This window comes from Peromyscus eremicus, chromosome 18 (assembly GCF_949786415.1).
Source record: "Peromyscus eremicus chromosome 18, PerEre_H2_v1, whole genome shotgun sequence".
Taxonomy (NCBI): Eukaryota; Metazoa; Chordata; class Mammalia; order Rodentia; family Cricetidae; genus Peromyscus; species Peromyscus eremicus.
In genome coordinates, this window is record NC_081434.1 from 31,483,593 (window position 1) to 31,511,387 (window position 27,795).

Sequence of the window (27,795 nt, forward strand, 5' to 3'; positions counted from 1 at the left end):
TGTTTATTTGTTTTTTGTTTGTTTGTTTTGATTGTTTTTTGAGACAGGATCACACTCTGTAGCCCAGGATAGGCTGGGATTTATTATGTAGAACAGGCTAGCCTCAAACGTCTAGTGATCTTCCTATATCTGCCTCCTAAGTGCTAAAATTATATTCATGCACCATACTATCTAGCTTTGTAAAGTTTTAAAATAAATGTTTTTTTAAGTCTCATATTTCTGTGTTCTAAATAAGAAATTTAAGACAACCCAACATCCCAAGGATCATCCTCACATATATTATTCTAGAATCTTTATGATACTAGCTTTCAGATTTAGCTCTAGGATCTGTTTTGAATTGAATTTTCAATACATCGTGAGGAAAAGGTCAAGGCACCTTCCTCAATATAGATATCTAGTTACATATCAAAGTCTGTACTTTTGATCACCACAGTTTATCATGACTCAATTGGCCACAGAGATGGGAGTCTCTTTCTGAACTCTAAACTCTGTCACGTAGATCTACACGCCTATCTTTATGACTACCACATTGTCAAGTGATTACAGCTTTCACAGTAAGCCTGAAGATCAGGGAGTGCTGGTCTGTACCTTTGTTCGTTTAGAAAGTCGTTCTTTGCCTGGGCTGCATTTTAAAGGACGCTTTAGTGTCTGGGAGGGATAATCCTGTGCCAATTTCATAGCAAAAAATGCGTAGACACCTAGACAGACGCTCCCAACTTCATACAGTGAGACTGGGCTCTCCCTTTGTGGTCACCACTCATTTCCCTATGGTAATGTCAGCTCATGAGAGCAGAGACCACATGTTCTCTTCACCTCCCAGTCCCAAGCGCGATCAGGCTTCTGGTAGGTTTTCTTTCAACAATTACTTAGTCAACAAAAGGAGTAACCAGGTCCAAGAGACACGCGGTGGCTTATCTCTAATACTAAAGTCAAGAGCAGGCTGTGTCTAGAACTTCAGTTTCTAAATGTCTCTATTTTATCTTTTTTCACAACACATCCGAAAGCAGTAGACAGAAGGAAGGAAAAGCAAGGGTGGGAGGAATGGAGGTAGGAAATAGATAAGAGCCCTTCTGGAAAGTTCTTTGAAAGGCTCTTGTTTTGAAACCACTCAGCCCATTACCTGTAGCTTCCAGCTTCTGAACATGCACAACATGCACATGTCTATTCTTTGTGTAGAATGCCAAGGGATACCAGTGATTCGCGGATTCCAAACTACAACCTTGGCAGGGGACAATATTTCTTTTCCTTCCTGAAACAGTGCTAAAAAATATAAAGGACAGATACGCAGGCCAGAACGGATCCAGAGGTCAGGAGACGACAATCCCAGCAGAACTGGCCAGGAACCACAGTGCCTCCAATTCCCAACATCTCTAGGGACCAACAGTCGGCAACTTTCCCCCTCGCAACCGAATTTAGGAAAGGCCCTTATCTTTAGGAAAACAAAGAGTAGACATTCTGGAGAAGTGGATGTCAGGGGGAAAAAAAGATAACCTGGTATGAATCTGCGAGGAGAATACTCGGAGAAAAAGATAAGGAATGTATGAGTAAAAACGGAGGTGGCTTCAGTGTGCAACCCCTAATTCATGCGGCATGCAATCTTCTTAAATAGTGGTTGCAGGATGTAAATGCGCATTTGGAGGGCCGGGCACTGTCAATAAGCCCATCAGCCAAATTGTCCCTTCTAGTAATTACATGTCCCTCCTATTGAAATGAATGGGTGTCACTTACAGGTAACTGGGAAGATGTGGTCCCAGGAGCTTACAAGGTGCTCTGAAGATTGATTTAGAAACAGTGACTAAGGCAGTTTTCTACCAGAAACAGCTATCGATCAGGAGAGAATGGGATCAGTATGTCATAGCCAAGGAAACACTCGCTTAGGGGGGATTTCATGAGCGCAACCTGGTAGTCACTTCAGAGGCAAATCCAAGATGAGACATGGCCCTACCTCAACTTGTTGTCAAGTCTGCAGGGGAGGGGCCGGGGCAGCATCCCTGTGCGTGGCTCATTGCCTTGGTTCTCAGCTTGAGGCCATTTTCTCTGGATGAGATTAGGTTGCCTGGGAAGATGCACGTTATCTGTTCTCTTTTGTCACTTGCCTATCGCTTATTTCCATCTTCAAGAACAGAGGGGGAGCATGTCTGCTTAGCCTGCCAGGTGGTGGGTTTCTTGGGAAGAACATGAGTCCCCAAGGCTGCAGTCTGTGTCCAAATCATCCACTCTCTGTGTGATCCTGGAAAAAAACCAACAAAAAGCACATTAGTCCTCCCATCTGAAGGACAGAAACAATAATTTTGTAATCCTCACCTCCCAGCACTGTTCTGAGGTATGATTAAATGACACCTAGTCACTAAATGGCCCAATGTGCATTAGGACTTCAGTAACAAAATAAAAAACAGCAAATAAATAGGTGGATTTTTTAAATGAGAAAGTAAGGATAACAGTGGTGTTCTCTGGCTGCAAAGACAGCAAAACAGTGGTTGTAAGTGTTATTGGGGGCTTACTTTGGGCCAGGCACTATGCTGGATGAACATTACTCAGTGCTGTTGGGAGATGGGGTTATTGAAGCGTCAATAACAGCCTGACCATTCTGGCTCTTCTCTGTGAGCAGGACATTATTCATTAGAGAAGTCAGGTTATCAGGACAGCCCTTACCTTGGTGAGTCACTGGAGAAATCAGTCTTGGAATAAATAAGTGACAAGCTCCAACAGTAGACCAAAAGACAATGCAAGGATTTAGTGGATCAAGGAAGCCCACGAGAGATCAAGAGGACCCAGAGACTCCCGACAGTGCAGAGTGGTTGCTTCCCACAGGCTGGAGTAAGTGGGAGAAATGGCGTTTCCAGGATGCAGTGAGTCAAGGGATCCCAGCCACCCTGGGCTTGAATGATGAATCATAGCCAAACCATGGTGAGGCAGAAGCAGTAAGAATTCCTAAACTATTCTCCTCTCATTTGGTTGATTTCCTGTTGCTATGGCGTAATGGCTCCACCCAACAAGAAGCTGGAGACGGTGGAGCCCAGGGGATGCTGCCCAGAGTCATTTTTGTCTGGAGCAGAGAACAATATGCAAGGGCTGAAGACAAACCATCTGGCTGGAAGAACCACAGAATAATGTGAATAGGTGCATAGAACCACTGCCCATTACACCTACTGGATTATGTTAGGAAATGAACAGTGTTGACCATTAAACTGAGCAACACTCACAGAACTATTGTGATGTGCTGGGGATGCTGTGAATGTGTTGCTCTGATTTGGTGGATAAATAGAACACTGATTGGCCAGTAGCCAGGCATGAAGTATAGTATAGGCAGGACAAGCAGAGAAGAGAATTCTGGGAAGAGGAAGGCTGAGTCAGGAGTTGCCAGCCAGACACAGAGGAAGCGAGATATAAAAATACTGGTAAGTCACAAGCCATGTGGCAAATTATAGATTAATAGAAATGGGTTAATTTAAGATATAAGAACTAGATAGCAAAAAGCCTGCCACAGCCATACAGTTTATAAGTAATATAAATCTCTGTGTGTTTACTTGGGTCTGAGTGGCTGCGGGGCCCGGGCAGGACTGGAGAAAACTCCAGCTACAGTGATGTTAAAGATGAAGGCAGGGTTTTTGTTTTCTTCTACAACTGATGAAGACACCAACAGTCGGGCTCATTGGTTCACGGGGGCCCATCATTTCTTCTCAGACTTCACTGAGATCCCACACTTGCAAATGATGCCAGGTTTTTATTCTGTTGAATTTAAGAATCCTGGCTTTGTTAATGAACCCAGATCATCCTCACCTGCCGTTCTATCCCCTTTCATTTTTCTAGGCTAACAATCATCTGATTAAGATTGGGGCTTCGCCAGGCAGTGGTGGCATAGACCTTTAATCTCAGCACTCGTGAGGCAGAGGCAGGCAGATCTCTGTGAGTTTGAGGCCAGCCTGGTCTACAGAGCGAGTTCCAGGACAGGCTCCAAAGCTACACAGAGAAACTCTGTCTTGAAAAACCAAAAAAAAAAAAAAAAAAAGAAAAAAGAAAAAAGACTGGGGGCTTTTTCTGTTTGTCCAAACAGAACGTTCTTCTGAAAGATAGAAGAATTTATTATTATTATTTATGATATATTTTTATTTTATGAAAATAAAGTTATTTTTAATTTTGTAAAAATAAAACAAAAAACAATTCTAATTTAAATTTATTGTTGTTGTTTTGAAACAGGAGAACACATTGGCAGCTCAGGCTTGCCTCAGACTCACCACGTAGCAGTGGATGACTTTAAACTCCTAATTCTGCTGTCTCTCCCTCCCCAGTGCTGAGTTGACAAAGCTGTACCACCATGCCCAGCCCTCTAAACCGTTCTAAAGTTTACAATGTGGTGGCACTAAGTGCAGACACACTCCTGTGCAAGCATCACTGGTATCTAGCTCCCTAAACTTTCCATCATCCTACATGGAAACGATACCCATTAAACAAGAGCTCTCCATTTCTTCCTTCCACAAGCCCTACACGACCATTCTTCTGCCTTTCCTTCTGTGTGGAGCTGGCTGCTCCAAGACCCTTGCAGACACAGAATTACACCGAACTTGCCTTTGCAGCTGGCTTGTTTCACTTAGCTTAGTGTTCCCAAGCATCATCCACGGTGTGGCCTGAGTCCTTCCTTCAAGAAGGTTGAATGCATCCCACTGGGTCCACACACCCACACTGTATCTAGTCAAGTGTCAACCACTGGCTGTTATCAATAATGCTGGTTTAAACACGGGTGTCCAAATACTTCTTTCAGTCTCAGTTTTCAATTCTTTGGGAGTTATACCCAGACGTGAAATTGTTGGGTTATGTGGTAATTACCTTTATCTATTTTGGGAAGCCATTATACATTATTTTACACCTGTCAACACTGTGCTGGGTTTCTAACGGGCCCACCGCCTCACCTTTACTTACCTCAGTTTTTTTTTTTTTTATTGTTGTCGATGTTTGCTTTTGGTGACAGCCATTGCAGTGTGTATGAATTCGTATGTTGCTGTGGTTTTGATCCTTATTTCCTTAATGTTTGGTGTTGCCAAGCGCGGCTTGAGTGACTTACGGCCCTCTGTACATTTTCTCTGCAGATATGTGAGTTTGAGTCCTTTGCCAATTTGAAAATCAGGATGTCAGAGGCTTTGCCATGGAGCTCTAGGGACTATGTACACAGTCTTTCATCTCCCCACCTTACATTTTTTTCTCTTGGCAACTTGAGGAGTAAAAACCCCTTCTCACTTTTCTGTGTTGTTCTGCCCTACTGGGAGGCACCAGCAAGGAGCCAGGACTCTCTTAGTCCGTAAATGACAATCCTAAACATTTTTAAATGCTTTATTTCTACATTTATTATACGTATGTATGTTGTGTAAATATGTCATGTGGGCAGGGGAAGACCCTGAGAGGCCAGAAGAGGGCGTTAGATCCCCTGGAACTGGAGTTACCCGCATTGTGATCTGCTTGACATGGGTTCTGGGAACCGAAGTTGGGTCTTCCGGAAGGGTAGCAAAGCACTCGTAACCACCGAGACATCTCTCTAGTCCCGCAAACATTTTTTTTTTTTTTTTAATTTAGGGGAAAAAACTAAAAAGTCCAGAGAGAAGCATCCCGGCTCCAGGTGTAGGCAACTCTAGCTATGTTGGCTCAGACTCAGGTTGTGGGGTCCCTTATTATGAAAAGGTGGCATCCCTCCATTCATGTTTATATTCCACCCCACGAGCAAGTGCCAGACAAAAGACAGGTTCCATTTCCCTTAGAGTTACCAGAAAAGGCCCAGCATGTTCTTCTGTGTTAACATTGATCAAAGGTTGAGTATGGGCTATATTCTCAACACTTGAGAAGTTGAGACAGAAAGATCAGGAGTTCAAGGCCAGCCTAGACACACCCCTGAAACAGTGAGACACTATCTTAAATAAAACAATAAATCCTTCACAGCATCATTAAAGCCAATGTCTAAGAAAACATCCCTGGGGAATTTGAAGTGCTTGACTTGACAAGCGTTGTCAATATTGACATTGGCCGTCATTTTGATTTATTCCTTCTATAGTTAACTTGCTCCCCTTATAGAAGAAAGAAATGCTCAAGCTGATGGTGCATTACTCAGGGACTGTATTCTGAGTCCCCTTACTCATAAGATGCATGGGACTAGTGGGTTAGAAAGAAAAGGCCATAGAAATAATTATGTTTAAGGAAAAAAAATTTGGTGTAGATGACTGTTCAATGTGATCTTTCAAAGCAAACAAACCAACTTCGTTAATCACCAAATTCTGCCTGTTTTATGAAAATATAGAAATGGGATAGAACATGAAGATGAATGATCCAAGGCTGTGTCCTAACCCTCCACCTGCCTACTGTGTGCCCTGAACACAGTCCTTGACCTGGGTGTCTGATCCAAGACAAGAATAGAGGGGAGACAGCAAGCATCAGCTAGACTGAAAAGTTGGATGTGGTATTGCATTTGCAGGTAGTGTGTAGGGAAAGGAAGGAGGGCATGATTCCAGGACTAACTGTGAGTCTTCCTTAGCTTACATAGGAATGGAAATCACTCACAAATGATATTTCAATTATTAGTAGCAAGAAAGTGTTAGCATTATACCTCACAGTGGATCATCTCAACCACAACAGGAGAAACTGATCCAGAGCAATGGCTTTCTGGATGTTTTGATTGAAGATATCTGAGGCAGGACAAGAGATCCTATAGTTTACATATTTCACCCAATTCTACTTTCCAACTTTAAAATCCATTCATCGGTTGCAAAAGTAAACATTTGAAAATACTACCTAAATCAAATAAGAATGATAAAAATGAGCCATGATTGATTCAAGATAAAATCTGTGATATACAGATCTGAGTGATTTGTGCATGCCTGTGTGATACTGAAGGTACTACTTCCTAAATATACCACTTACATACTTCCTATATACAACTGTTTGCTGGTGGGTATACCTACATGGTAGTTATGATGTTAATAAGCATTGCATATGAGCAAGCTATCTTAGTGGGTGCCTTAGCTACTTTTCTATTGCCATAAACAAAACGCTCTGACCAAGGCAACTCATAAAAGAAAGTATTCCATTTGGGGCTTGCTTGCAGTTTTAGAGGGTGGCTCTCTGACCATCATGGTGGGAAACATGGCTGCCGCCACGGGTAGACGCTGGAGAAGCATGAGGCAGAGAGAGGGAGAAGCTGGAAAATGGCCCTGTCTTAAAAAAAAAAAAAAGGACAGCTCCTAAGGAATAATACCCAAGATTGTACTCTGGCCTACACACACACACACACACACACACACACACACACACACACACACACGTACAGTGAAATGAGGAATCATAAACAGATCCTGAAGGAGCATATAGAATAGTAGAACTCAGTAAGTACTGTGAGAGACCAAATATCTGAGATCAAAGCCACGTGTGTGATTGACTTCATGACAGAGAATACAATGCTCTTGTGTAGTGTCAATAGTAAATGCAGTCGTTCCAACACTGTGGCCTTAAGATTTCCTTCACTGTAACTAAAGCCCAGTGACCTTTATCAGAGTTGCCCATACACATACACATACACACACACACACACACACACACACACACACACACACACACTGCCATAAAGAGCTGAGTCTGAGCTTCCAGCTTATTTGGCTACAGTGCAGATAAGCACGGACAATAACTCTACAATCTGCTCTTGCTTCAAGCGTGTGTGCACCAACAACACAAAGTTCTCTGAAGGAGCTGTAAAACACTGCTCCATGAGAGTTAATCCAACCATTTAGATCTCCTCACGCTGCCGACAAAAATAGCTGCCGTAAGAGAAAATTGGATGCAGTGAATAATTCACACAAGTGCCCTGGTGTGGGTGGGAGTTGGGTGCTATTTGCTTTGATACTGCGAAACTTGCAGTTAGAATACGGACTTCTGCCTGGAATGTCAGCCTGAGCATTTTAAGCCACTGACAGTTGCAGAGCGAATGGGAATGTTCTGGTCACGTAGCTGTGGCACTAAGGGGCACCAGGAGTCGTGGTAGTTTCTAATTAATGACTTATTTCTGTCAGTATATGTTATCTTTGTTTTGGGGGGTTGTTTTTAACCCCCTATGGGGGCTGTAAACAGATTGTGATGTCTTAGATGATGCAGAAGCTGAAGAATAACTTCAAATCTCCTTTTAGAATAATATTCAAGTTCTCTCTTTACCCCAACATGCTCGTCCTGTGAATTTAACTCAACACCTATGACATCTTCTATTTTCAGTGGCCCTGGAGGGTTGAGGCACCAAAGAAAGAGCGTAGAAATAGGCAAGTGAGAATATTAATTGTATCTTCTTGTTTGTTGCGCTCTGTGATGTTCTAACATGCTGGAGGTCTTCCGAACATGGAAGAAGAAACTCTTCCCAGAACTAGTGAATTCCTGTGAGTATGCTATTCATAGAAACCATCCAATTTCAAGCTCACATGACCACATGCTTTTCATCTAACCCTCAGACACTAAGCCAATATTGCCTGTGCCCTACATCACCCCAGGGCCAAGTGTGGGGCAGGGTGGGCAGGCTCTGCCTCTGCAGCCCAAAGCTCTCCAGAAATTGCTAGCCAGCCAATGCTGAATTGCTCAATGGCTCACTCCCTGCCCCATAGAAAAAGAAAAGGGCTGTAGTTTATGACTTCTCCTCATTCTTTTCTGGCTCCTGACCAAATCTGGTGACCCCCATGTGGCCCAGAATGACGGGCATTCTTCCTCTTCTCAGAAAATATAAGTAATACATTCTTCTTCCAATAACATTAGTTTCTCCATGTTGTCACTCAGTCACTTCTGTAAATAAATTCCCACAGGCACAAAACAAGGCAACTACCCTCCAGTCATTTTTAGGAAGATGGTCATTTGGTTTCAAGTCTGGTTCAGAGGCAACCCATTTCATCAGAACATCCTAAGTGACCCACTTGTAGCTGAGGATAAGAACCAGATATTCCATATATGAGCCTTCTTATTGCCACACGGCATAATGGTACATGTGGAAGCGCACTCTTGGGTTGACATTTAATATTTTTCTTTTGGTTTTTTGAGACAGGGTTTCTCTGTGTAGCTTTGCCCCTTTCCTGGAACTCACTTGGTAGCCCAGGCTGGCCTCGAACTCACAGAGATCCACCTGGCTCTGCCTCCCGAGTGCTGGGATTAAAGGCGTGTGCCACCACCGCCTGCTGGGCTGGAGGGATAGCTCAGCCCTTAAAGGCTAGGCTCACAACCAAAAATATAAGAGTTGGGTTGACATTTATAGGGACACCAACGACTAGAAGCTTGTGCCCTACCGAGGAGGGCGGGAACGCAAACCTGTAAAGGACGTGAACAAAGGAGCCTTTTCTTGGAGGGCTCTTCCAATTGCTCAGGCAACACACGGATGACAATTGCATTGAAACTGATGTACTGATTGCCCAGCTGTGACCGCTGTCGTAAAATCGTCTTCACTGGACCCTTATGACCGTGAGTACCGTTATCATCCCACTTCAGAGAAAATTTAGAGGTGAAAGACAATGGGCCAAGGTCACAGAGTGTATACAGACTCCACAAAGTCTAAATCCACACTCCACTACTTGCTCTAGACCATCTGTCAAAGCGGAATGAGGCAATTTCTCTCCCATGACACAGAATCCAAGAGTACAGTTCCCTTTGCAAACAATGTGTCCATCGGAAAAACCTCAACTCCTAATTGGCACCTCCTATTGGCTGGCAGATGGGGCCGCATTCCTTCCAAACCAAACATATTTTGGGGTAGGTTTTTAGAAGGTTCCAGTCCAGAAAACATTGGGAAATAGGCAGCCCTCTTAGAGTCCAGAGATTGCTTTTCCTAGAATTCAGTGTTCTCAGGAATGAGAACACTGTTATTAACACTTCTGTTAATGACCCAGGTCACTCTATCTTCAATATTCTCAGGTCACTCTGTCTTCACTATTCTCTGTGGTCTGTGTTTAGGGCTAAATGATTTCTCTGTGTTTCTAAACACACCGGAATTTTCATTCTGTCTTGTTTGGAAATCCATCAAGAGCTTCATTCCAATGGACTTGTTTCTGATTCCAGCTGTACAGCTGTGTAAGCTATGGCCTTGAGCTCCGATTTCCTCATCTGGAAGATGGCTATTGTAACTCTGACTTTCTCAGCTGTGAGTGTGTGTGTGTGTGTGTGTGTGTGTGTGTGTGTGTGTATGCACGCATGCACGTGGGCACACATGCAGGTGCCCTTCTGTGTGGGTTTGTAAACATGTTCCTTCATGTTGATGCTGGAAGACAGCCCTGAGTGTCATTCTCAAGAATGCCATCCATCCAACTCTCTTTGAAGCAGTCTGCCATTGATTGGGAGCTTATCAATGGTCTAGAGTGGTTGACCAGGGGGGCATGAGGGATCCTCCTGTTTCCTCCTCCCCAGTACTAGAACTATAAATGTACACCACCACACTTGGAATTTTTATGTGGATTCTGGGTCAAACTCATTTCCTCATGCTTGCAAGGAATGAGATTTATTCTCCCCACTCCCTAGTTAGAAAAAAAAAAAAGAAGATAAAAATAAGTCCATTGTGCTGCGCTAAGACCAATTATTAACATGATTAATGTGCTACGATGATGGTTCAGCCATGAGCAATGGCTCTCTGATTTCCATATATGCAGTTTGGAAAAGAATCACCAGTAGCTAGTGGAGCTGTAGAAGAGGCAGGTACATTATGGACCTGTGTCCAAATAGGGCTTGATGAACCAGCCATAAAGTTAATGCTGGCCGAACACATCTGAGGATTCAAGAGCTATATAGGAAGTCTGTTGAAACTGAGGGTTCAAGAGCTATACAGGAAGTCTGTTGAAACTAGATGATGGAGTATATAAAATCTAAACAAATCTAGTGAAGGAACATGAGGAGTACAATCCACAGTTTCTCCAAATGTTTGAAACTTTTCATGTCATAGAATTCTAGAAAGAGAGTTTTAAAAAAAAAAATCAAGCATCAATAATGTTCTCAAGTCCATCCTACTTTGGGGCCAGATGTCCTTGACTATGTCATTCAGCCTCGGGTGTCAGTTTCATCCCCTAGAAGAAGAGAGTGTTGGACCAGCTGATCTCAGCGACCTCTTCCTGTTGAGCCACTCCACAAGTCAATGACACCATTGTCCCTCCCCTTGTACTCTGGAGATACTGTTGCCACAATAATTAGTGCTGCCCCCAAGTAACATCACGTAGCAAAGTCCAGTCACGCACAGGAATTCTAAGCAGTGTGAGTGTGAATTCTAATCCCTCTTTGTTCGTACTGTCCTTGAATAACCTTGGGCAGGGCACCTAACTTCCGCTCATTCCGTCTGATACCTCATGACACAAAAAAAAGTTCCCTGGCCTACTAATTTCCAACTGCCCTCCAAGTGCCCTTACATTTCTGCCACCCACAGAAAATCATAAAATTAGGCTTTTTCTTTGAATAATTCTCAGTTACAGAGTTTTCACTTCAAGCTTGGAAGCCCTATTTTTTTTTCCTTTTCAAATTATAACCACTCTTTAAGGAAGGCCAAATTTAAGTGAAGGTTTAAATAGCTATCGTATCTACAGCAAAGTCAAGGTCTATGAGGAGGGCTGATACTCACTGTAGAATGGAACTGCCATACTTTCAGTAGGTTGCAACAAAAAGTAGAAACTGCATATTTCACCAAGTATTTTTGAGTAGATGTATTTTCTAATCATATTGACACTATAATTCCTGCCCTGAATTAAACAAAAAAGTTTAATATTTTTGTTAAATAATAGTAAAGTGAAAGTAGTGTAAATAGTATGTGTTTGACACTACGATGAGGAATTTACATAGCATGCCTATTAATACTCATTCAATGGCTTAAATAGTAGGTGTTTCCTATCTCATGTAACTATTGGTCAATGAGTGGCTTTTTTTGAGTTGATTGAATGAGCACCATGTAGTGGTTTGAGAAATGTCTTCCTATAGGCTCTGTATTTAAACACCGGGTTCCCAGTTGATGGCCACTCAGCATCCCACTCGGGCCAAGATGCCTGCCAATGGCTGCCACGTTTCCCCACCACAGTTGACTCTAATCTCTCTGGAGTCACAAACCCGAACAAACCTTCTTCTACACGTTGCCTTGGTCATGGACTTTTATCCCAGCAACAGAAAAGTAACTAATATACACAACAATAACATGATGGGGAATCCATCCTCCAACTCCACCATGCTCAGGGTAAGGTTGACATCTCCACTTTAGCTTGCATAATGGCGGTGTGTACCACAGACATTCTGACAGCTAGCAGGGTAGACCTCCCCCATGTCCCTTCCCACAGGTTCGGAAATGTTGACCCAAAAGGTCACCCTACAGGTTCCCCTGCACGTTTCCTTTCTAGGATCAAATCCAGTGTGGATATATAAGTTAGTCCATAACAAGAAGAATGAGGCCGCAAGGATCACCTCAGACCCATCATAACTGACCCCTGCCTCACCTTCCTGGGACATTTGGGATGTAACCACCCCAGCAAAATAGAACTGGTTTCCACTGGATGCTCCTGCTGTGCTAGGAAATGGTGTCTGGGTAGGCAACCAAAACGGTGGACTAAAAACATCTTACCATTTTAATAAATATCCTCTGAAGAATTATCTTTATCTTGAAGAGACCCCGGTTCAGAGACGTTAAATGATTTGCCTTTATGCCACAGCTGGAAATTGGAAAAGTCTATGCTAATAACCATCAAATAGACAGCTCTGTAATGCCAGTGTGTATAAAAAGCATTATAGAGTTCCATTAAAAAGTGGATAATCAGACTCCACAACCAGAGAGTCTGACTCCATAGCCTTCCTTCTCTCTTCTTCTCTCCTCTCTTCTCATTTCTTCTCCCATATAGTCTTGAACTCCTGATCATTCTGCCTCTACCTCCCAAATAAGGAGATTACAGGTGTGCAACACCACCTTATCCTTCATTTGATAATCTTACTTAGTTTAGACACAAGTAGCCTATAATCTATATCTCGACCCAAGATAGGGCTGGCTATCATTTGGATAGAAATCTGATTTAAAACAAAACGAAGATAATTTTCTGGGCATCCCAGACTCACTGTTTATAAAAAGCAAGGTATCATTCCAAGCACCCCCGAGGGAACATCTCATCATAGTCCCTCTGTAGCTTTTAGACATCAGCCTCATCTACTGCCTACTGGGTGCTCCCTCACAGAAGACGGATAAAGAAAACACATTTAAATGGAGAGAGTAAGGTCAAGAGAAACTTCACAGGTTTCCTGAGTACCCATCGAAGAGTATTAGAAGATTTATGGCTGAAGACAGTCAACTGTTTGGAGTAGGGGGGATATCAATCACAAGCCTCCAAATATTGGTAGGCATCATGGGTAATGGATGCCCAGAAGTAACACAGCTGTTCAGAAACTATGTTGCGTTACAAGTGAGAACAGACTAATAATGTACACTGTGTAGCCATACAAGGCTCTCAGCCTCACAAAGCATTCTGAATTTATTCAGTCAGATCCTGGCGGACCCCATGTCTCTCATCAATGTTGCAGCAGAGGACCCTGTATGAAATGAAACATTGTGTTATGTCTCTTAAGATATGGCAGGATCCCTCTTTTCAGCCACCCCCTCTGCAAACAGACTTGAGTTCATTTTTCACTCGTGTCCTTTCTGCTGAACTCTTAGAATGCTATTTTTCACGCATTTAGTCCCCATGTTTTCCAAATCAATAGGATATGTCTGACTCTGAGTCCTCACAGCATCTAACTCATAAGCCATGTTCATCACAGGTGCTTAGTACAAACTTGGAAAATAAAAAAGAATGATCTAGGACAGTGAGTAAGCACATTCAAACGATAACACCAACGATCCAAGGTAGAAGTAGCTTTTTGGACATTGGTCCTGTTTTTACCACCCTTTTAAAAAGCACTTTTCGAAATCACGTTTGTCACAGAGTACTCACATGGACCTTTGCACTTGAACTTTACGGCAAAACTATTTCTCAATACCCATGTGTTTTCCTTATTTTTTTACCCCACAGTAAATCATGTAGATGGTACTTGGGCATAGTCTCGCATACCAGAATCTGAACAATCCCCCACACACCCATGATACTACTAAAAGCTTCATTTCTGTCTTGGGTAGAAGAGAAGCCCCAGCTAAAAGTCAGGGGCAAAGCCATGGCTGAAAAGGGAGGCAGGGGCATTGTTGAGAAACTTGTTTCCAGCAGCCTCCGTATCTCTTATGTTGATGAAAACTGGCAAATCATTAACACAGGAGATGAAGGATTTCTTTCTTCTCTCTGTTGTTTTTAATTTCTTTCTTAAATTTTTTTTTACATTTATTTATTTACTCTGTGTGAGCACGGGAATGTTCAATGACCCTCATGTCATTGGAGGTTAGAGGACAACTTCCAGCCAGTTCTCTCCTTCCACCATGCAGGGTTTGAGGTTCCAACTCAGAACTTTCGGTTTGGTTGCAAGTGTCTAACCCAGCAGTTCTCAATGTGTGGGTCAAGGCCCCTGTGGGGGTCGCATAGCAGGTATTTACATCACGATTGATAACCGTAGCAAAATCACAGTTATGAAGTGGCAACAAAATAACTTTATGGTTGGGGGTCACCCCCACATGAGGAACTGTATTAAAGGGTCTCAGCGTTAGGAAGGTTGAGAACCACTGGTAACTCTCTGAGCTGACTCTCTGCTCACCTGTCACAGTTTAATTTTAAAGCTCTGCCCATTTTCAGAGCTATATCCTTCCCCTCACACTTTTCAATCCTGATGCTTTCCACCACTTTCTTCCCCCCAGGAGCAAACACTGTCTGCACTGCCCCCGATTCCCACCCTGGCATAGATAGCGTCACGCTTCATTCTGTGGAATGAAATCTCTCTGACTCACCGTGTGCCCAAAGACATAAACCCTAACTTCTCTTCATTACAAAAGTAAAACCCGGAAAGCCCGCTCCAGCTCTTTTTCCAAACACGATCAGAAGCGTTACTTAACAAAGGCACCTCCTCACACGTTCTCCTGCTGGGAATCTAACAGGCTGGAAATGGAACAACTAATTGTCTGTAGGAATAAGGATGGTCATCCAAAGAGACACCAGCAGTTATCCCTGGGCAAATAACAAAACAAACAAAAATTTTCCTATGTGCTCACTCACTATGTTAGAAATATAACAGGAATTCCATATTACTGAAAATAATTTGGGTTTAAATTTTATTTATTCAAATAGCTATAAAGAGTTTTCAAAATGGGTGTGACCTTTGATTTTGCAATTTCACTTCCAAGGATTAATTCCTAATTAATATACCAATGCACACCTACTTGAAACTTTGCTATAGCTTTAAATGTTTTATAATGCAAATTATCAAACATACACATATGTAAGAAGAAAATGAGCAGCCACCAGGTACCCACATCTAGCTTTGTTGATCAATGTTTTTCCCAGTTCCTTCTTCGTTTACTTCTCCTTATTTTTTTTTGCCTTTTTTTTCATTAAAACAGTCTAAAATAAACATTGTCTTGGCATTCAGCTCAGAAGTACCTCAGTTTAAACCTCTGGGGGAAAGGATTTTTTTTTCTGCTTCTATTCAGATTTATGGTGAAATTCAGGAATAATTTTTTAAAAATTAGTATTACACAAATGCCGTTAGCTTAGACATCCAAGTGAGAAGCAATTCCTTTGTGTAGGGGCATGGTGGTGTGGGGTGTGCATCTTGTGTGTGGAAACCAGAAGAAAGGACAGGGTGTCCTGCTTTTTTACTCTCTACCCTGTTCCCCTGAGGCAGGCTCTATTACTGAACCTGGGGTTCTGCAGCTGGCCAGCACACCCCGGCTAGCTTCCTGTCTCTGTCTCCCACGGTACTATGGTGGGTGGTGAGGATCTGAACTCAGTGCCTCATGCTTCTGCAGCAAGAGCTCTTATTAGCAGAGCTGTTTCCCCAGTACAGCACTGACTCCTTAATATCATCTAAATACATATTCACATGTAACTTTAGAGTGCTAAAAAAAATGTTTTCTTATAAGTTGTTCAAGTATGGATCCAAAAGTTCTACAGGCCAGATTCATCAGTATTTTTTCCACGAGTACTTATCTTGTCTCCAAAATATGTAACCATTTCTCTCCTTTCTGTTATTCCATTTATTGTTGAAGGGATCAAGACATTGAATGCCGTAGATATTACTCATGTTTTGGATTTGGTCGGTTATGCTCATGTCATTCAATCAATGTTCCTTCACCCCCTGAAACTAGTATTTGGAGCTAATGCCTCAGCTGAATTCGGAATCTTGTTTCATTCTGATTACTAATCTTGGGCCAGGATACTTCATAGGGCTCTGTGTGTTTCCTGTTACATCACATCAGAAAATACACTAGACCTGTTCACTCCACTGTTAGTGATGTGTCCACCGATGGATGAACTGGATTTTCTTCAGCCTAGCCTTCTGCTTTAGGTTGCTTTCTATTGCTGTGATAACCACCATGACCACATTTGCAGAGGACTTCCCTCCGCTTCCCTTGGTGATGGACTGGTACCTGAAAGTGTGAGATGAAATAAACCCCTTTCTCCTCAAGTTACCTTTGGCTCTGGTGCCTTATCACAGCAGCAGAATCCCTAACTGAGACGGGAATCTTTTTGATTTTACTCACTGTCTACGTACCAGTTACTGCTTGTATTACATTTCCTCTTTCTCCTCTCCGCTGTTTTGCTAGTGTTATTTCTAACTTAACAGGATGTGTAACATGCACTGCTCTTATACATATGTTAACCCTTTGTCTCACTCTTCCACGTAGAACCAAATACTGTCAGTGCTCACCATCAATGCCTGTGGCTCCTGTTCCCAGCCCCTCCTGGCTGGGCACACTCATTGTCCAATGGCTTTCTCAGAGAGGATTCCAACATCTTGCATATATGTCTTGATATGTGAAGGACAACCAGAGAAGTAACACGGCCTTGTTTTTAAAGGCCAGACTGGAAACAAAATAACCAAAGTCCGGGACAGGCTAAAGAAATAATCTAAGGTCAGTTAAGTAATGGAACCCAGGTCTGAGATCCGAGTAAGCACTGTAATGCTACAACCACTTCTGAAAAGTAGAAAACGCCATATAATCCCACAGTGAGTGGCAAGGGTGTTTGTGAAGTGTAAGGCTTCCATGGTGATATGCCACGAGGTTAGGAAAAGCAGCAGATTGGATATGCACAAAACACTTGGTAGTGATTTTTCATTGCAGTACTTGTGATCTGGTCGGAAAGAATATGTCTATTTAAAGCAAGATATGATCTGAAATTCTCGGGCTTTATTTTCGTGTGCCATTTTTAATCAATGCCCCAAGACAGGGTGTACCAAGGAAGAGCAACATGAGCTAATTAGCAGGCTCGGGGCAGCCTATGCTGGTCTCAATGTTCTGCGTGCGATTAGCACTCAGTGTTGACTAGTACTAAGAAAGCAAACATTCGTCAGTTTCAAGCAAAGTCGTTTTGGGTACTGCTCCTGACTCAGTCAAGTGCCTGCCTCTAAGGTTGTACTGAGAATGATGGGTGAAGGAACCGAGCGATGTGGGCTGTGATCAACATCCAGGCAGAGAAGATGAATGATCACCCGCTCTCAACACTAATAGGGATGTGTCCATTTCTATTTAGTCCAAAGAAGAAAAAGCAGTATGGATGGATAGAAAGCCCAGAAAAGAGCCTGAGGCTGTGGATAAGAGAAGCACATAACATCATCAAGGGAAGGAGATTAGAAAGGTAGGAGAAGAGACAGGGTGAGCTGAGGACACAATGGGACTCTATTTTTGTGTTTGCCCCGGACATGGTAGAACTGAGGCCCAGGAAAAGACCCATGGGGGATCAAGAGACTATTTCTGTACCTCATGGAGTTATGTATCCACGGGTCACACCTGGTGGAAGGCCCCAAAGACCGGGGACTTCATCAGAGTAAAAAGGGCATATGAACCAGCCTGTCGCCCTGGGTATGCTGGAAAGGGGTCATGCAATCCAGCATTGACTCAATTCACCGATGCAGGCAAAAAGCCTCAGGTCGGACGTCAGGGAAAACCTGGGCTTTAAAGATGTATGACAGACAATGGCGCCCGCAGATCTGACAGCATTATTCACCCTACAATTAGACATCCAGCCCCTACAACCATGGCAGCCCCTGGGTCCCAATAAGATAAGAAGCCCAGCTAGACCCATGCCTGCCCCACCCCAAGGCCCACAAAATCTAAAATGTTGCCATTCACAGACAAAACTGTCCCACAGACCTACCCCCCCCCCAATCCAGGACCCTTAAACCTTCTAAAAGCTACCTATTTGGTTTGAAATGCATCAAAGCCCAGTCTTTGGTGGCTTTGCCTGGATACGAAACTGCTTTATTACGAAGGGACTGCAATAATGGGAGACTATACCGACTTCTCTGACGCCCAGTCATGCAGATGGCAACAGTCAGGCAGAGGGAGGCTCGCCTTACGGTCTGTGACATCAGCCTCTGCATCGGCCGGCCCCCGACAAATTATGCCAGTCTCTGCAAAGAGACTCAGAGTCCACCGGGGACGGGATGCTTATTCCCCCAGATGATGCCTGGTGGGCTTACACTACAGGCTTGACCCCTGTGTACATGTTCAAGTTTTTAAATAACACTCAGGGTTTCTGCGTCTTAGTACAGTTGGTCCCTAGAATAGCCTATTACCCTGAAAAAGAAATTCTCCACTGGCTAGAACCACCAGAACGGGCCAAATGGGAAGTTTTCACAGCCATGTGGTGTCCTGCCTCCTAGCCCTAGGTTTAGCCGGGGACATAGGTATTGGGACTTCAGCCCTCATTCTCCAAGACCAGAATGAGAGGACTCTGAGCATGGCCATGGTGCAGATATAGTCACCCTAGAAAAATCTATCACCCATTTAGAAGAATCCCTCTCCTCCTTAGCTGAAGTAGTCCTCCAGAACAGAAGAGGGCTAGACTTACTATTCTTTCAACAAGGAGGCCTACACTTGGCCCTAGGGAAACAGTGTCGTTTTTATGCCAATAACTTGGGAGTCATTAGAGAGTCCATGACCCTGCTGAGAAAGAGGTTGCATGACAGGAAACTTGAGAGGCCACCAAACGAGGGATGGTATGAGTCCCTGGTTAACGGGTCTCCCTGGTTGACCACTTTCTTGTCTGCTCTGGCTGGCCCCTTAGTCCTCCTGTTGACCTTAACGTGTGGGCCTCGCATAATTAATGCATTAGTTAGGTTTGTCAAAGGATCTCCACCGTTCAATTGATAATCTGTAGACCTAGAAGAATCATCTCTAAGATTTGAGATGACCCATTACTCAAGGGGGAGTGGGGAGATGTGACAGCCAGCGGCATAGGTGAGTATGGGCACCGAGCTGGGAGCCCAGCCCTAGCCGGCAGCTCCTGCTTGTCTTGGCTCGAGCTTTGGCATGGCCCCCAGCTCCACTTCCGGTTTGCTACTTCACCATTCTTTGGTGAGGCCAGGACAGTGGCCTCCTCCCCAGTCAGCTCCTGAACCCAGCACAGCCTGCCCAGTCTTGGCAGGCTAAAGCCGGCCAATCAGAAAAGGGCAGATCCTGCAAACCCTACCCACTTCTCTTTTTTGTGATGCATATCCGGGCCTACCCTGACGTGTCCAAAGGTGCCACAGCCAATCAAATTTAAACTAGTGTAACTGTTGCTTGCTTAGCCCATTGTGTTTGCTGGCGATGACCTAACTGTTCCTGGAATTCCTAGCAGTGTATAAAAGGAGTCTGCTAGCTTCTCTCGGGGTCACCACCATTTTGTTGTGTGGCCAACCCCTGTATGCAGGAATTTGCTCTCGAGAAATGAACACTCTTATGGATTGCACGTTTGAGTGATGATCTTTGTGGAGTGATCTGTGGACCCTAACAGTTGAGGGCTTCAGTCTTACACTTCAGCCTTACAACTGTGTACGCTTAAATACACAGGCAAGAGGGCCAGACAAATACCATGACAGACTGCCCTAATAGCTCAGTTAAGAACTAGGCCCCGTTCCCTGCTTTTTGGAACCCAGCAATCAGTCTCTGAGGAAGAGTCACAAACAAAGGACAATCAATCTTCAACACCCCTATCAGCAAGGACAAGGAAGCCTGGTGGCCTAAGCCATAAACAGCTCAAGGTAATAACCAAATAAGGACAAAACCTGGGACTTGTCCAGGATTGCCCCCAAATGGAATAGCTGTAGCCCTGATCAACGCCTAATTAGCCCTGGCCAATTAGAACACACTAATACGATTGCCACTTGCTTAAGTCAATCATATCTAAAGTGACCTAACTGCCCTAGGAACTCTCCCTCTGCTAGGCTTAAAAGGAGCCCACCTGTTCCTCTCAGGGTCTTTACCATCTTGCCTTTGTGTGGGATGGCAGACCCCAATATACTGGAATAATGAATGTTCTTGCTGATTGCATACGTGGATGGTGGCCTTTTGTGGGACTCCTCCAGGGCCCTAACACAGGCAGCGAACCCATGCAGTTGCTGTAACAAAAGCAGTTAGTGGGCTGCTCCCTGTATGCCTGTGACTACGTGTGCAGGTAGAGTAGCAGATTAACCCCTCATCTTCTAATAGCTATTCTAGAGGTGCTGGCCACATCCCAAAGCACCCACGTCTGATGGAATGGGGATGTCAGGGTTAGGGCATCTCTATAAGGGCTTATAAGGACTAGCCATGTTTTGAGCAGCTGTCTATCCCATTAGTCCGAGAATAATTATTACTACTGTGTCTTTCTCTCTTGTAAAACTCTCTTAATAAGCATGAAGTTAGATGTGGTGGCTTCCGCCTTTAATCTCAGTGCTCGGAGGCAGAGGCTGGGTGATCTCTGAGTTTGAGGCCAGCCTGCCCTACAGAGTGAGTTCCAGGACAGCCAGAGTTACATAGTGAGACCCTCTCTCTCTCACAGAAAAACAACAGAGGCTGGGGAGATGGTTCTGTGGTTAAGAGCACCAACTGCTCTTGCAAAAGACCTACATTCAATCCCCAGCACCCACACGGCAGCTCATCACTATCTGTAACTCCAGTTCTGGAGTTCCAGTGCTCTCTTAGGATCCTATGTGCATGTGGACATACAAATTCACAAACACACACACACACACACACACACACACACACACACACACACACTTTAAAAAAATTTGAAAGGATAAATAAGCAAATATATAGGGGGCTGAAGGGATGGTTAAGCACTTAGGAACACTCAGGTTCGATTCCCAGCCTCTACGTGATGACTCCCATCATCTGTAACTCCAGTTCCATGGGACCTGACTCCCTCCTCTGGCCTCCGTGAGTACTGCAGGCACACAGTGCACAGACATACATGCAGGCAAAACGCTCATGCACCTAAAATAAAAACAAATATTTAATATATGTAATCTGTAAAACAACAACAAAAGAATGAAGTTATGTGCTGTCCTGCCTATACTGCACCTCTCCTGACGACACTCTCCAAGAAGATGGTAACCACTCACTTAAGAATAATCATTACTAGTAAGAACCCCCATGGGGATAACCTTAGACCACTCCTTCCATCACACAGTTAAATTCCAGACTTGGAGAAAAACAATCCATGAATCCACTTACCTTCACGTGGGGGTGTCAAGCAGTAGCTGGAGTGCAGGAGACAGGGGATCATTTTTGATAGAGAATGAGGACCCAGGGCATCTCAGACATGATGCTTTTCATCTGTCTTCCCATTTGGCCAGTTGAGGGAGCTGGAAGTGAATGTGAATTTTATTTTCTCTCCTGATTATTTTAAGAACTCTTGCTTGTTGTTACCTTAATCACATTTGGTTCCCAGTTTCTAGAAGTGTCAAGACTTCACAGTGACCCCACATGGCTTCAGTCTGAGAAACAGATCAATACTTCCCATGGACTCAGTGTATTATCCAAAGCGGGGGCTGCCTTGTCCTAGCTTAATCCTGATCTGTCACCCATGCAGTGAGGACATATGAAAGGAAAGACACGAACTTGAGTAGTCTCACAACTATCCAGGCGTTGCCTACCTTTTCTTTGAGTGGAAGGTAGGGTTTCTCACTGGCCTAGAACATATCAAGTACGTGAAGCTGCCTGGCCCATAAGACCCAGGGAATCTCCCTATCTCCACCACCATACCCAGCTTTAGAAAACCAATTCCTTGCTGTGTGTGCCACAAACACGGAGGTCAGAGAACAATCAGGGTGAGCCGGTGCTCATTCTAGCCTGTGGCCCTCAGTCTTGGTGCAGGTGCCCCGACTTGTTGAGCCCTCTGGTCCCCAGTTTTGTTTATTTGTTTGTTTGTTTTAAAATGTATGCTCTAAGGATTGAGTTTCAGCTCCTCAGACTTGCCAGGCAAGCACTCTGCCAACTGAGCTCTCTCTCTAACCCCAGTTAACTTTTAAATTAACATTTGCATTTTCAAGGTTACACATTGAAAGTAAGCAAGCTGGTTTTAATTACTTGTCGTTCAAACCACGACCGAGTGAAAAATGAATAAAATAAGAGAAAGAGTCTCTAAGTTTCTCTGACGAATTTCCAGAATCTCCACTGGACACATTCGACTGCTGAAACACTCAGATCTCAGCTATCTATTTCATCAATTAAATGGTCTCAAGTTTCAAGTGCGTTTGTAAACGTAATATAAATTCAGATGCTCGACAGGACAAATTTATCATGAAAACAAGCAATAACATCTCTAGCATTTAAAGAGCTCTCTCTTGTGGTCTTTAATCAAATAAACCTCAAGCCACCAGAAAAAAGAATTCTCTTAACTCTCCTAGCTCTGCTTACAAAGTTAATCAAAATCTTTGTAACCTTTCGACTTAACACCAGCAAGGTTAAAATAAGTTACACAGTTTATACCGCCATGAAGACAGACATCTCCTGGAGTCAGAACCAGCCCTGCCCTCTGGAAATAGCAAATCCTGGCCCTTTCAGAGCAGCTTAATTCGGGTAGATGGAATTCAGCAGCCATCAGCCTAGGCTGGATTCAAGTCATTTCTTTACTGCCTGACTGACTTCTGCATTCTTCTCATATTCTTTTTGTCCAGCTCCAGCCAGAAGATCCCATCCATCTAACAACTGTCAGCCTTTCTTTGGTCTAAGTTGAATTGAGTGGAAGTTACCCCTCAAAGTTGACATGCTACAGCCTGAAGAGCCCTTGGGAATGCACATGGCTCCCTTGGATGGAAATCACATTACCTAGCTCTCACACTGCCCCACCACCACCACAAACACACACACACAAACACACACACACACACACACACACACACACACACACACACACACACACTGGTTTGGCTTCCTCAAGGGGAGGTACAGTGAGGAACAGGCTATTATGAGATGAATTCAATGCCCTTTGAAAGCTTTTTCTTTTCTTTTTTCGATATTTGCTTAGAAGGCTCTGTAGAAGGAACACGGGGCCTTTTGTAAGCCCGTTTGAAAGGCTAGTCTCCAAGGTGATTACAAACTCAAGGCATTGTTAGGAGAAAGTCTATTATATAAAGATGGTTAGAGCTGGAAGCGATTTGCTGATGGTTTATTTGGTCCAATCTCACTCTCCAAAGGGCAGGCATGGAGGAACGGGGAAATTCCACTTCTTCTTCTATGCTCTATTTACCACGCAAGTTAGCCTTCAATTATGATGTCCAGAGTGCACTCAGTGATCTTCCCCCACTCTCGTCCCCAGCCATACCATAATTCTCAAATCCACATGACCCCTGTGTTATATCCTCAGGAGATAAGGGAGTTTCTTCCACCGAGTTCAGTGGAAGTAACGAGGTATTCATTCACTACTCCAAATTCTAACACAGACTCACCTCTACCTAAACATTTTGTAGATAAGAGCTAATTTTAGAGGACCAAAGAGTCCAAAGGAGATTCAGAGTCTTGTCTCGTGTGTGTGTGTGTGTGTGTGTGTGTGTGTGTGTGTGTGTGTGTGTGTGTTGGAAGAAAAGGGTCAAGGTTGGGTGGAAAAGATGGTAGGGTTGCAGGGTCCAGATGGAAAATGAGCAAAGTTGAACATGTTTGTAGAGAGAGCAGATGAGGGCAAATACACACAGCAGAGGCCAAATGATTGACAGACAAGGCCTCTCTGAGTAGCAAGGACACAGGGTAAAGCACCGATTCAGAAGGAAAGACAAGATGCTTCACTTCCAGAAGGAAGAGAAGGGATGCTTGCTATACTGTGAGGACATGGGTGAGGAAACAGTTCTGATAACGGTGAAGATAGAGGCTGAGCAGGAGGAGATGGAAGGTGGATAAACGTGAAGGATGGAGGATCCGGAGACCATCGGCTAACGGAGTCTCAGAGACGAGGGAATGGATGATTTGGAAGGACATCAGGGTTAGAGATTTCAGATACGGTGATCCTGAGTTAGTGGCACAGCCCTGGGTAGGGATGTTGAAACGCCAGCAGGGCAGGACAGAGGCTCCAGCTGAAGACTCGGAGCCAGAGGGTTAGCAGGTTACCCTCTTGCACCAGAGGCATCCAGCTGACATCTGGCCAAAGCCAGGGGAGAGAGAGGTCGAAAGTGTACTGCCAAAACCCTCCGTGAGTTCTCGAGACGGGTGGCTGACGATACGTGATAGGTTTGACAGAGGATGAGGTGTGAGGGAAATTTATGTGAGAAGGAAAGAATACGGCCTGGGCATAGTTTTAAAGGGTAAGGGTGATATCAACTCCCGACACGCAGCCCCAAAGGGCAGAGGGTGGGTAGGAAGGAGTCTCACAGGCGCTTGCTGATGACCCGTGACAACTTGAGTTCAATCCCTGGAATCCACACGAAGGAAGGAGAGAGCCGACCCCCGAGAGTTGTCTTCTGGTCCCCACACACATGCTGGGGTACATGCTTGCTCACCCCACCTTCTTATAAACAAGCACATGTTTTAAAAGGTTTTGCTTTCTATTGTTTTATGCTTTAAAGAATGAGTGCTTGTGGAGTGGTGGTGGTGCACACCTTTAATCCCAGCACATGGGAGGCAAAGGCAGGTGGATCTCTGTGAGTTCGAGTCCAGCCTGGTCTACAGAGTGAGTTCCTGGACAGCCAGGGCTGCACAGAGAAACTCTGTCTTGGCGGTTGGGGGTATAAGTCCTCTCTAAGAATAGGAAGAAGCAGGAATCTCAAGAGATTAAGGCCCACCTGATGGCAGAAAGGGGAAGGTTGGTAGGAATGATAAAGATACAGGCATGGGGTTCTGAAGGGCACAACTGAACGCTGTAGACTGTGGGGAGGCAGAAGGGGAGAGAACACATCCTGAGACCATCCAAAGAGGCCTTTGATGCTGGTGCTTAATCCTAAGAATGCTGCTGTGTTAATAATACATGAAGGGCATTTAGGAAAATTATTGACATGTAGTCAGCGCTGAAGTGTCAACATGAGAGGGGAAAACATTACCATGCCACACTTCCCCCAAAGTCACAAATGTCCAGTTCCATCAAACCCAAAAGAACATATTATCGTCTTTTAACACAGAGAGCTAAAGTCCAACCTGCAAAGTAAAAGTTCTGTCAGAGTCACTTGTAGATTTGATTTCTTACTGATTCTAACATAGAGGCAGTTCGAGGCTAGCCTCAGCTACACAGTCAGTTCAGGACCATGTTGCGCTACACGAGAACTTGTCTAAAAAACAACTAACAAGCAAGCAAACAACAAACCAGGGGCTGGAGAGCCGGCTCAGCAGTTAAGAGCATGCATTGCTCTCACAGGGGCCCCAGGTTTATTTCTCAGCACCCACTTCGGTGGTTCACAAACGTCTGAACTCCAGCGTCAAGAGATTGGACACTGTGTTCTGATTTCCCTGGCACCAGGCACGCGCATGGTACACATACGTTCGTGCAGCCAAGACAATCATCCACATACGATAAATATTTAAAACAAACCGAACCACCTCGAACCAAACAAACCAAACCAACAAACAGCAATAAAAAAAACTTCAGTATGACAGATCATTAAAAAAAAAAATCAAAAATAAGATTACCCCATGATTGGGCAATCTCTTTTATAGATGTGCCTGTGTACATATATGTAAATATAAATCAAAGCAGGGGTTTGAACAGGTATTTGTGTGTGCATTTCTATACTAGAGCTCGTCACAAAAGCCAAGATGTAGAAACAGCGTCACCTCTGGATGAATGGATAAAGAGAAGGCAACATGCAAGTAGTGGAAATTTACTCAGCCTTAGAAAGGAAGGTAATCCTGTTACATTCGACAGTGCAGGGGAACTCATTGAAATTAGCTGGTTACAGACAGGCAAGTGCTGAATGATTCTTTTCTACGCATTATCTGATGTCAAGTTCACAGAAGGAATGATGTGGTTAGCAGAGGCTTTCGGGAAGGGGACGCTGTTTCATGGGTCTAGTTTCAGATTTGTAGTATGAAAGTGTTCTGGAAATCAGTTTCTCCACAGTGGGGGTGCACACAATGCCACTGGACCGCACGCTCAAGAGAGGTCACATGTTCCTGTAAGTTTAGCATCAAGGAGGCTGAGCAGAAGGGGAATGTGAGTTCCAAGGCGGTTCTGGGCTGCTTACCCCTGTCTCAAAGCACAAAGTGACAACGAAAATATGGTGAGGGTGATATATATATATATATATATATATATATATATATATATATATATCACAATTTAAAAAAAAATAAAGGTTAAAATGGTTATTCAGTATCTCCTCTTCTCCCACCTGATAGATGAAAAAGCCAAAGAAAGTAATGGTTTATCCCAGGCTGCCAGCTCACGGACACAGAATCAGGACCAGAACTCTGCCAGGTCTGACCCTCACTGTGGGTCCTGGTCCATTTCTCTGTGTGTGTGTGTGTGTGTGTGTGTGTGTGTGTGTGTGTGTGTATGTCAATCCCTGTCATCTCTGTCTCTGTGTCTGTGTGTCTCTCTGTCTCTGTCTGTGTGTCTATCTGTCTTTGTTTGTCTCTGTCTCTCTCTCTGTGTATGTATCCCTCTCTGTTGTCTCTGTCTCTGTGTCTGTGTGTGTGTGCGTGTGTGTCTGTGTGTGTGTGCCTGTCATCTCTGTCTCTCTGTGTCTCTCTGTGTGTCTGTGTCTGTCCATCTCTGTCTCTGTCTCTGTCTCTCTCTCTGTGTGTGTGTGTGTGTGTGTGTGTGTGTGTGTGTGTGTGTGGTGCTGAGGTAGAGAAAAAGAGGAGGCGGCTGATTTATGGACAGTGACGTTCCAATGAACCTGAAAGGGATCAAGACTCTCCTCTGCTCATAAACGTCCCTGCGTCTGTGCCCTTTCTCCTGATCTCAGATGGATTATTCAGCTCAGCCGGATCCCACAGGCCACCCTGGAAACCTCCAGCTACTCACAGCTCCCGGAGTCTGAGGCAGGGCCAGAGAGCAGATGAGAGAAGCTTTTCTGTTCCCCAGCTGTTCCCCCATGTAATTTAGAAGTCCAGACAGTCCCAGCAGAAAACAGGAAAGAAAACACAGGGGCGCCCTTCAAAATGAGCTTGGTGTGGGGTCTTTTGTGGGGAAGCGGCTAGTCCAAACTTGCTGCCTTAGGCTCCCTCTGCAAACGGAAGGGAAAGGAAGTCTCTCTTCCCCTTTAGGAGTGTTCCTTTGGCTCCGTATTCCATAAGACAGACAGCAGGGAAGGCTGGCCCCAGCTCAAGAAAAGCAGGGGTGAAAGCGAGTCCTCCGTCCTTTACAGGGGCGATGTCCGTGGGTCGCTTTTTATTTGCCATTGGAAATTTCACTTCCACGGAGGGATTAAAAAAAAAAATGGGTTTTTAAAGATTCCTTATTCACCCTCCGCAGGATCGGAGCTGGGGACAGTGGATGCAAATGACTTGGCAATTCCAGAAATCTGGCCAGGTTCAAAGTGTCA

The 27,795-nt window shown here is 44.2% G+C and overlaps 1 long non-coding RNA gene across 1 annotated transcript; it reads right to left on the minus strand.

Moving 5' to 3' along the window:
• Positions 1-27,795, minus strand: LOC131895095 (uncharacterized). Its single transcript, XR_009375101.1, has 3 exons — positions 27,276-27,795; positions 21,560-21,690; positions 1-2,230 (listed from the first exon to the last, which is right to left on the minus strand). It is a non-coding gene; the product is annotated as an uncharacterized LOC131895095 (long non-coding RNA).